We start from the raw sequence: 11427 nt of genomic DNA, 5'->3' as shown, positions 1-11427 counted from the left end.
GACATACATAGCATAAAATGTCATGTAAAACGATGTACTAAGTATGCATCAAAGGACATACATAGCAAAAACACAATGAAATCATGTACTAATAGTGTACTAATGAACATAGCAAGTATATGATACGAAAACATGGAAAACACGAAAGTAACAAGTAGGCACATGTGTTCCACCCCAAAACAGTTTGAAAACAGTAAAAGAGGGATCTATGTACTCACTTGGGGGTGCTTAGAAGTCTTGAACAACAACCAAGCAAAGCTAGAGGGATCACGGAAATCAAACCGCACCTAATATAGATAACTACATAAATAACCGGACCTAAATCGGAAGATTGGATAGAATGAGGTTTCGTAAACCAAATGAGTATAGAAACTCATGTAATATGGTTTAACAAAGCCAACATTCTAAAATGAGACCTATCCTAAGTGCTTACGACCCATTACGACTCGTTTAGGTAGCTTACACTACTTTAACACGTCGTTCACGTAAAACGCGTTCGGAATGCCTAACTAGTCCTATGACAAGTATTATATGCCTTGACATGTCTAATAATGTTGCCTAATCAGTTTAGATGTCAAAAATTATGTTACATATGCTTAAAATGAATTTTGGCGTAAAAAGGGCATTTTGGTAATTTTCCTAAGGCATATAAACTACCTATCATATAACTATTTAAACGAAGTGACCATAAGGTATAACCTTGAAAGGTTATTCCCTATACAACTATGGTCACCTAATGTGTTTGGTCGGATCTAATGATCGACCAAACGGGTCGCGTTCGAAAGTATAAGCGATTGTTTAGATCGTTTACCTTACGACCCTACATAAGCACTAAACCTAAAGTGACGAGCTAAACATGTTAAAATATGTTTAACGAATTTAGAAAACAGGTTTGATATCAAGACAAAGGGTCTTGAAACCCAAAAGTAGTTTGGTTACGAAATACGCAAGAATACACATTTTGGCCGAAACTACGACTCGTCATTAAGCCTAGATAACGTGGTAATCAGTAGGTATAGTCACTAGGGACTAAAACCATCGTGATTATGCTCACGCTTTGAAGTTCAAACGAACTTCATGTTGAAAGCAGAAAGTCAAACAAAGTTTGACTTTTAAGCGAAAAACGCGTAAAAGAATGAAAGTGGACTTACAAAGGGTCCAAGCAAGGTAATCTTGATCTAAATTGCTTAGGTATGAGGTGCCAAGTCCCAACTTAGAGCAAGAAGGATCAGATTTGTGAGGAATAAGAATGAAGGGCATGGGTATTGTTTTGGTCAAAAATTACCGAAGCAATTAAGTGATCAAATTAGTTAAGTGAGGTAGTGTGCTAAAAAGTGTATTGGAAATATGCTTGTTATGTTTTTTGTGAAAATAGTTTTCAGGATACGGCTCAGAATATTGAGCTGTATCTACGATCAAACAATGAGCAAAAAGTAAAGGAAATGACACGAGATGTACGAGGAAAGCCCTTGATCAATCTAGATTGCCGGCACAAAACCTCGGGAGCTGACAATCGCAGCTGCCTAGTTCTTCTTATTGCTTCAAACTTCAGGATACAGTGCAGGATATTGACCAGATCGCTAAGTGTTACAATGCTTTGTGTGAAAGTAAAAATTGCGAGAGAACAAGTGTGAGAGTGTAGTGAGTGTAGCTGTGATGTCCTATTAGATCTGATATACCTACCTATTTATAGTAACAAAATACAAACTAAAATTCCTATAAATATGGGATGCTTCCGAATATTCCATTGTTAACGTTGTAGACCGAGTAATGCGGCTTCAACGTCTTCATTTGAACGACTTGGACCGAGTCTCCCGGAGAAAGGGTCTTTGTGAACATTGGGCATCTGGACGCGTACTCCTGCACACAACCCGTTAGTAATCCTGAGAATACCATTCAGGATGTTACCAATATCCTGAATGAGCATCCCGGATATGAGCAGATATCATACAATCAAGATATAACTCAAGATATTTCCCAGGATATGGGCTCAGAATTGTACCCATAACAATTTTCCCCAAAAAATGTTACCGTTTAGTATCCTGGCACTAACGGTTATATTTTTTACGGAGAACGAGGCATTTTAAGAGATTAGACCCATGATGTGACCGTTTGCAACTGCTCAGCCTATATTTACTCATCACCGCCCAATAACTTCTCGTCCTTATCCCATTTATTCTTTACCGAAGTGAAAAAAGGTAAAAACCTCTCTCCCTTTTCCATTTCTTCTCTCTTTCTGTTCAGCATTCCAGCGAGAATATGACAAGGCAAACAAGATCGAGTTCCGGAGACTCCGCCCCCACATTCATACAACAGAATCTTCTCCAGGATCCGGAGAAAGAAATATGTACCTTTGATAGCGCCCATTTGTCGGCCCTCAAATCCTCCGGTATCTTCCTGGAAGGGACGATATTCGGGCCGTTTGACCGGGAAATCCGGTCAGACATGGTTTCCGACGAATGGTTGTGCTTTAGTGCCTTTCCTTTCACCTTAGGGTTACGGTTCCCCTTTCCAGTCTTTATCACCGAGTTTTTCAACATCACAAAAATCTCTTTTAGCCAGACAATGCCGATGCTTTGGCATGTCTTGTCCGTTCTTGACCAGATCAAGAAGAATCACATTCCTGATCTTTCTGTTCATGACCTCCCCCTAGCTTACAGGCTTAGATGCCACAGATCCTGTAGATTTTTGTTTTACTCCACCTCCGGGGAGCCGTTGATACTTCGTGCCACCAGGAACGAGGAGAAATGGCAATCCAAGTTCTTCTTTGTAAAAAGAGACTCAATCCCTGGTGGAACGGAATATCCGGTGAAGTGGTTGAAAAAGGGTAGGATTTAGGGTTTAAGGATGATCCTGCCTCTTATCCTGTTCCATATCCTGAACTGATCAACTTTCTTTTTACTGTTTTGTATGCAGCTGATTTTAGGAAGCTTGCACCTCCCCTTGAAGATTCACCGAAGAGGATTGACGCTATCAGACTCCTTCCCAAGGCTGAAAGAAGTTTTAACCCGTCTCCACCATCTCCAAGCCCTCTTTCCAGTGCAAACATGTCTGGTAAGGATCCTGCATGATATCCTGCATACATATTTTCATTTGATTCACTTAGGAGAAATTTTTACTCCCTGTATGCAGATTACAGCAAAGTTCAAGTCTTCCTTGATCTCGATGAGCTTGATAGTTACCCTACTCCAGGGAGCCTTTCCTGGGGCACTGACTTCAGAGCCTTTCCCCTTTCCGTAGGGAATCAAGGCTTCTGCCATTGTCTCTCGGTTACAAGCTCGTATTAAGATGGCTTATGAGGCCAAGGAGACAGGCCTTGTGTGCCCATCCTGGCCGGTTGACTCTTAGGTGGCAAAGCTGAAGGAGCTTGGAGGCAAGGCTGTGCCGTATCATGCTGAAGCCGGTGAATCCTCTAAGTCAGCAGAGGTGGTCGACAACGCTGGAGACAAGAAGGATGCTGGAGCGGATGCTGGGACAGATGCTGGTGAGGATGCTGCTGGATGCCGAGGCTGAGAAGACGGAGAAGGTTGGAGAAGATGCCGCTGTGTGAGGGCATTCAGGTGGGCGATGATGGATATACGTGCCAAGGCCGGAGCCCACTTTTTAATTTGGTAGTTTGTGGTTGTTTGAAAAATTTCCCTTTCTTGTCTGTTAAACAATTTTAATTTCCTGCATGTAGACAATATGATGGCCAAAGGTGGAGGGATCCTGAGTTTCAGGACGAAGCCCTTGGCCATCAGTCAGTATGGTTTATTTTGAACACTTTTAACAATTGAAGGTGGAGGTATCTTGGGTTCCAAGACGAAGCCTTCAATTGTTAAGTAAATATGGTAGAAAACTAATCATGCTTTTGGTGGATGGGTTTCGGTTTGAAACGAAGCCAAAAGCACAATCTTTTGCTATGTTAATAATATAATCTTTTTATGACCTTATCTATTTTCGCAATTCTTGTTATGTATTGCTTAGTTTGAATACGATTTCAATGTTCCAAACTTAGTGTAATATTTTAAATGTTCTGACCATATATCCTGAGAACATATCTTGATCAGGATACTCGTAAATATCCTACTAAGACTTTTGTCAAATAGAGTTTTTTTTAAAAAAACTTAAACAATTTAGATTATGTTTTCAAAGAGAAAGGAAAGTTCATACCAAAAATAGAGTACACCTCTATCCTTACACTTCAATCCTTTTGCAACCATTCCACCGAAGATGTCCCCAGTTTGGGATACTTAGTGAACTAGGCCCAAGCTTGATCCTTTGAACTTTTCACAATGCCTTAGTAGGAATGTCCCCTGTTTATGTCATTGTTAAATACTTAGGAACTCTTGTGATCACAACTGATTTCACACTTATGTATAACTTTAGTATCACAGGGGATAAACCCAAAATATCCTGGAGATAGATCATCAATATTCTAGGGATAAACCCTGTGCATACTAGGGAAAATCCCAAATTTTCGTGCGCTACAGGCGGGAGTGTATAAACTCCAAGACTTAAAAGGCAAAAACCTTTAAACCTTAGAGAGTATGAAAATACCCTTTCGCGAGAGAGGGTGATCAATCCTCATATACCTTTAGGATCCAGGATATAGCCAACAATAACGAAATTGTCAGCCACTGTTACATGGACTGGTCCCGCTATCTTAAACTATCCCTAGATAACTTGCGCTCCAGGCGGGGTGTTCAAACCCAACTCGAAAGAAAGGTGAATATCTTTAAATCTTTGAAGGGATCAGGATCCCTTAAACGTGAGAGAGGGGGCCAATCCTCTAATCTTTCGAAATATCCTAAGCGTATATCTTGGAGCTATATCCTGACACATATTCTGCAAAACAACCTTAAACTAAGGTGGGTGTTAGCTTGGCTAACACCCCTCCGCCTAAGTCAGTATTGGGTTCAAGATAATAAACGAATTCAAATATATTTAAGAGAGATAGAATACATACCATTCTGAGATAGAAATTAAATTCTATTCTTACTTGAAATAGAGCTTTAAGTGTATAGTATTCCAGGATCTTGGAAGCATTTCCCCTTCCATACTCCTGAGTCAGTATGCTCCTTTTCCTGATTCTGATTCAACCTCATATGGTCCTTCCCATTTTGTAGCCAGCTTTCCATCCGCAGGATTAGTGGTATTTTGAAAAGCCTTCCTTAACACCCAATCCCCAACTTTGAATCTTCTAGTCCCTATATTCTTGTTGTATGCTCTGGATATCCTTTGTTGATATGTTGCCATCCTTAGTCTTGCTGCATCTCTTGTCTCGTCTACGGTGTCCAAATCCCGGCACAACGCTTTAGGATTCTGCTCAGGATCCTGGAGGATAGATCTCGCAGTAGGTATCACCATCTCTGTTGGGATCACTGCTTCTGCTCCGAATACCAAGGAAAATGGTGTCTGGCCAGTTGCATTCTTTACCGTTGTTCTATCGGCCCATAAAACAAAGGGTAGTTCTTATGCCCATCTTCCTTTCTTGGTTCCTAATCTCTTCTTCAAGTTGTTAACAATTATCTTGTTTGAGGATTCAGCTTGTCCGTTTGCTTGAGGATGTACCGGGGTGGATGTGGTCATCTTGATTCCCCAACTCTTGCAAAAGTCAGTAGTTCTCTTGATTATAAACTGAGATCCATTGTCACAAATGATTTCAGCTGGTACTCTGAACCTGGTCAGGATATGCCTCTTTATGAAGGATACTACTTCTTGATCTCTGACTTGAACAAATGCTTCAGCCTCCACCCACTTAGAGAAATAATCAGTCATTTCCAGCATAAAGACTTTTCCTCCTAGAGCTTTTGGCATTTTCCCTACTATGTCCATTCCCCATTTCATGAATGGCCAAGGGGAAGCTATAGGATATAGTGGTTCAGCTGGTTGATGTAGTATGTTACTGTGCCTTTGACATGCATCACATCTTCGAGCATATTCTGTAGCATCTTTCCTCATCGTTGGCCAATAGTATCCTGTTCTCAACACCTTTGAGAATAATGACCTGCCCCCAGTATGGTTACCACAATCCCCATCATGTATATCCTGAAGTACTTCTTTAGTTTCGGGATCCTCCAAGTGTTAGGGCTGGATTTTTACTATGAATGATCCTTATACGTGATCCTAACCAGTGATCCTTATTTCTTTGGCAGGCAGTGATCCTCAGCCGGACCTCAGGATCAGGATCACGGGACATTGAGGTGATCCTTATACTGACGATCACTTTCGATTACTATAATATTATTTTGCAGGAACATCTAGCAGGATATGCCCTACATATCATGATCCAGGGACGCGCTTTCACAAATATGGCAAGAGCTGAATTGAAGATGAACGTTGTGCCGGATATGGAAACTAGGCTTGATTCATGGGCAGCAATTTAGGCTAGATTATCTTTATTTCTAAAGGGGTAATGAGCTGATATTTAGTCATTTTACCTAAAATAAGTCACCCACACATGTATAAATACCCATCTTCCTCATTCGGAAGAACACACAACATACGACACAACTCTCGAACACTTAGACACTCAGTGATCCTTGTACTCAGCTCATTATCATCCGAAGTTGTAACTACATTTTTATTATATTGAAGTTGGTGATCGGTAGTTGCCATCACCCGAGGTTTTTTATGCCGGAGATCATACATTGATCAAGGGCTTTTTCCTCGTATAAATCATTGTGTCTTTGTATCTTTATCACAGAAGTGATCCTTTACTTTCATAGCTAACCAAGCATCATACCCCGTTTACATAAAGTTTGGTTACATTATCCTTGTGTGATTTTTGACCAAAACAGTTTGGCGCCCACCGTGGGGCAATTGGTGCTTCATTCATAAGAAATTCTTTTGTTCGAAATATTTTCAAAGAACTACATGGCTTCATCACTGAAGAACACCTCCACGGCGATGTCTGCAGTCACCTCAGCACAAACCACTCTACCTCCTCCACCGGCAGGATCCCAGAGAAATGCTGAGAAGAGACCAACCCCTTCCTTCTCTAAACCTCCATCTTCTTCTGCTATGAATTCTTCTATTCCCAGTACTAGTGATGTGTTTGCTTTAATTTTGCAGATGAAGGATCGTATGCAGCGGCAGGATGAAACTAATGACAGGATCCTCAGGGAGATTGGAGATCTCAAAAGACAAAAGAAAGCGGCAGAGGATCATTCCCCACTGATGCCAAAATCCTTGAGTTTTGAGACTCCGATGGTCACCTTTCAGCCATCAGGGATCCCAGACGTACGGATCACAGGGGAGTCAAGAGGATCACGTCTCAACTCGGCAGCAATGACTCAGACATCAGATTCACATTTTCAGCCAATAGGATCCTATCCTCAGTACATGGGATCCTTCATGAACCCGGGAGCCTATCCGGGGGCACAGCAGTTTCAAGGATCCTACTTTATCCCAGGATCATTCCAGGGCCAAGGATCCTCCTTTGTTCCAGGATCATCCCAGGTTCAAGGATCCTCCTTCTTACCAGGATCCTTACCGATGCCAGGATCCCTAAAAAGTTTGCAAACAGGGAGTCTAGATGTCCATCAAGGAGACTTCATTCCAATGCAGACCATTGCTTCCACTGGTCCCTCCGTTGTTCCAGAATCCCAGCAATATGGATTCCCTAACTTGAATCCAATGGGAGGTAACACTTTAAATAATTATCCTACCACTAACCATGGATTCATGCAGGATACAGGTACCAATCACGCTATGGCCAGGGAATTACAGAAACTAAAGGACATGATCTCAAGTGTTCCAGGGGTAGTCAAGCCTATCCCAGAGATTGCAGATGGAAGCCACAAGGTATCACGCTTTGCACCACCAATTTGTGATGCAGAGGTGCCCAAAAGGTTCCATATCCCTGCCATGAAGCTGTATGATGGCACAACGGATCCAGAGGAGCATATAGCACAATACAGGGAAAGAATGGAAATCAATCCTATCCCAGAAAAGTTGAAGGAAGCATGCCTATGTAAAGGATTTGGATCCACTCTAACTGGATCAGCTCTTAAGTGGCTGCTAAGTCTTCCCCCTTACTCTATTACTTCATTTGCTAATTTAGTTAATTTATTCAATAACCAATTCTCTTGTAGTAGAAAATTTGAAAAATTAACTAGTGATTTGTACAGGATAACTCAAAATAATAATGAATCATTAAGGGATTATATAACTAAATTTAGTAAAGAATCCTTGGATATTCCCAACTTGGATATGGCTACGGCTGTTGAAGCCTTCAAAATGGGACTTCTTAAGGATTCATTATTCTATGATGATCTTGTTATGACACCTTGCAGGAATTTAGATGAAGTAAGAACTCGAGCACTCAGGTTTATCCGGCTAGAGGATGACAAGAGGATCCAGGAGAGACAAGTAGGATCCTCAAAACAAGATAAGCAAGGATCCTCCTTCAAAAACAACAAGTTCAAATCCTACCATAGAAACGAGAACAAGAATGTGCATGCTGTCGACCAAGAAGAGGATGATGAAGAATATCCTCCAATCTCAGAATATTGTTTTTCCGTTGATAATCATGAACTAATCCTTGCAATGCAGAATCTAGGTGAAAAGGCTAGGTGGCCCAGGAAGAATGATAAACCATCCGGGACTAAAGACAAGTCCAAATGGTGTGCATACCATGAGGATTTCGGCCATCTGACTGAAGATTGCATAGCCTTAAGAAAAGAAATTGGATACCTGCTAAGCAAGGGGCATCTAAAAGAATTATTGGGGAGAAAAAAGCAAAGGACCCAGGATCCTGAAAGGATCCCTGAAAAGGCTCCAGCACCTCCGGCAAACGCACAAGTGATCAACTTCATATCCGGAGGGTCAGACATTTGTGGTACATCCTTTTCAGCGGCCAAAAGACATGCAAAAGAATAAAAAATGGACAATGGAGAAAGGCCTATTAGAACATCAAGTGTCTCAGAAGGAAAGATGATAACATTTGATGAGGATGATCGCATTAATGTTCAGGATCCTCACCATGATAGCTTAGTTATCACTCTCTTTATCTCTAACCATTTTGTCCGCAGGATCCTTATTGACGGAGGGAGCTCAGTGAACATTATCCAGCTTGATGTCTTGAAGAAGATGGGAATCCCAGAATCAGACATCACACCAAGATCCTCCGTGCTTGTGGGATTCAGTGGAGAAACGAAGAAAACTCTGGGGGACATCAAACTCCCAATCTATGTGGAAGGATTACATAATTATCAGAAATTTTGTGTTATTGACTGTTTATCTTGCTGCAATGTTATCCTTGGCAGGCCTTGGATACATGATATGAAAGCAGTCCCATCCACCTACCATCAATGTGTGAAGCTCCCTAGCCCATGGGGGATAATCAAGATCGAAAGTGATCAGCAAGAAGCTAAAGATTGTTATACATCATCCATGAAGCCAACATCGAAACCAAGGGAGCAATAGCAATTACAGTATCCTCCGAGGAATGTCTTGGAGGCAAGAGAACAAGATGTGGACGAAATCCTCTTGGATCCTAGTGATCCTGAATCGAAAATCTATATCGGATCAGGGATCCTTGGCAACATGAAAGAAGACATGATATCCTTCCTCAAAAGAAGAAAATCTACCTTTGCTTGGAAACATGAAGATATGACAGGTATATCTAAGGATATTATTACTCACAAACTTGGCATTGACAGGTCTATCAAGCCAATCCATCAAAAAAGGAGGAAGTTTGCACCAGAAAGGAATGCCATTATCCAAGAAGAAGTGGAGAGACTACTTCGAGCAGGTATGATCAGAGAGGTAAAGTATCCAAAATGGTTAGCCAATGTGGTTGTTGTCCAAAAGAAAAACGGAAAGTGGAGGGTATGTGTCGATTTCACTGATTTGAATAAGGCATGTCCCAAGGATCCTTTCCCATTACCCCACATTGACTCTATGGTGGATGCAACAGCGGGGCATGAACTATTAACTTTTATGGATGCATCATCTGGATTCCAACAAATCCAGATGGAACCATCTGACCAAGAGGATACAGCCTTTATGACCCTGACCGGTTTATATTGTTATATTGCCATGCCTTTTGGACTAAGAAATGCAGGTGCAACATATCAAAGGCTGGTAAATATGATGTTCAAAGATCAAATTGGAAAAACTATGGAGGTGTACATAGATGATATGGTGGTCAAGTCAAAGAAAGCTGAGGATCACCTAAGGGACTTGGAAGAAGCATTCGATATCCTTGATAGTTACAACATGAAACTTAATCCTTCAAAATGCCATTTTGGTGTTAAGGCAGGAAAGTTCTTAGGATACATGGTAACCCAGAGGGGCATTGAAGCAAGCCCGGAACAAATCAAAGCATTAATAAATATCAAATCTCCTGCCAATGCCAAGGATGTTCAAAGATTGACAGGCAGGATAGCAGCATTGAACAGGTTCATATCAAAATCCTCAGAAAAATGCAAAGAATTCTACGATATCCTAAGGAAGAATAAGAAGTTCGAATGGACTGAGAAGCATGAGAATGCTTTACAAGCCCTAAAAGAGTATATGTCCTCAGCACCAGCATTAGCAAAACCGGAAAAAGGAGATGTGTTATCCTTATATCTGGCGGTATCCTCAACCGCTGTAAGTGCTGTCCTTGTTAAGGATCACGAAGGTACACAATATCCTATCTACTATGTAAGTAAAAGTCTACTTGATGCCGAATCCAGGTACTCACACCTCGAAAAACTTATCCTTGCATTAATCATGGCATCCACTAAGTTAAGGCATTATTTTGAAACCCATACTATTGTTGTTAAAACTAATTTTCCAATTAAGAATGTCCTCAGGAAACCGGATATGTCAGGGAGAATGGCTAAGTGGGCAGTGAAGCTTAGTGCCCATGATATAAGATACGAACCAAGAACAGCCATTAAATCTCAAGCACTAGCAGATTTTGTGGCTGATTTCAGTAGTGATCTACAAGAGGAAGCAGAATTGGAGGTCCAACAGCTGGATGAAACCAAGGATCCTTGGATACTACACACTGACGGATCCTCAAATATCAAAGGCACAGGGCTAGGGATCCTACTAAAATCGCCACAGGGGGACATAATACCCCACTCCATAGCTTGTGAGTTCCAGGCAACTAACAATGAGGCTGAGTATGAAGCCTTAATTGCTGGCTTACAAATTGCTAAGGGTATGGGGGTAAAGTATCTTAAAGTATATGTAGATTCATTATTGATCACTAATCACTTTAATGGATCCTACGCTGTTAAAGGCGAGAAGCTAACCAAATATTTAGAGATAGTCAAAGAATTGGCACTCTCTTTTGTCTCTTTCAGCTTGACACAGGTACCAAGAGAGGAGAACACAGAAGCTGATGCATTGGCCAACCTAGGATCATCCTTGAAGATTCCAGAAGATATAAGTATCCCTATCATCCATATCCTGGCTCCTGCCATTGAAAAACAGGTGGCCATGGAA

The sequence above is a fragment of the Helianthus annuus genome, chromosome 6, assembly GCF_002127325.2.
Source record: "Helianthus annuus cultivar XRQ/B chromosome 6, HanXRQr2.0-SUNRISE, whole genome shotgun sequence".
Lineage (NCBI taxonomy): Eukaryota > Viridiplantae > Streptophyta > Magnoliopsida > Asterales > Asteraceae > Helianthus > Helianthus annuus.
The sequence above is the reverse complement of the archived record's forward strand: the minus strand, read 5'-3'. Positions refer to the sequence as shown.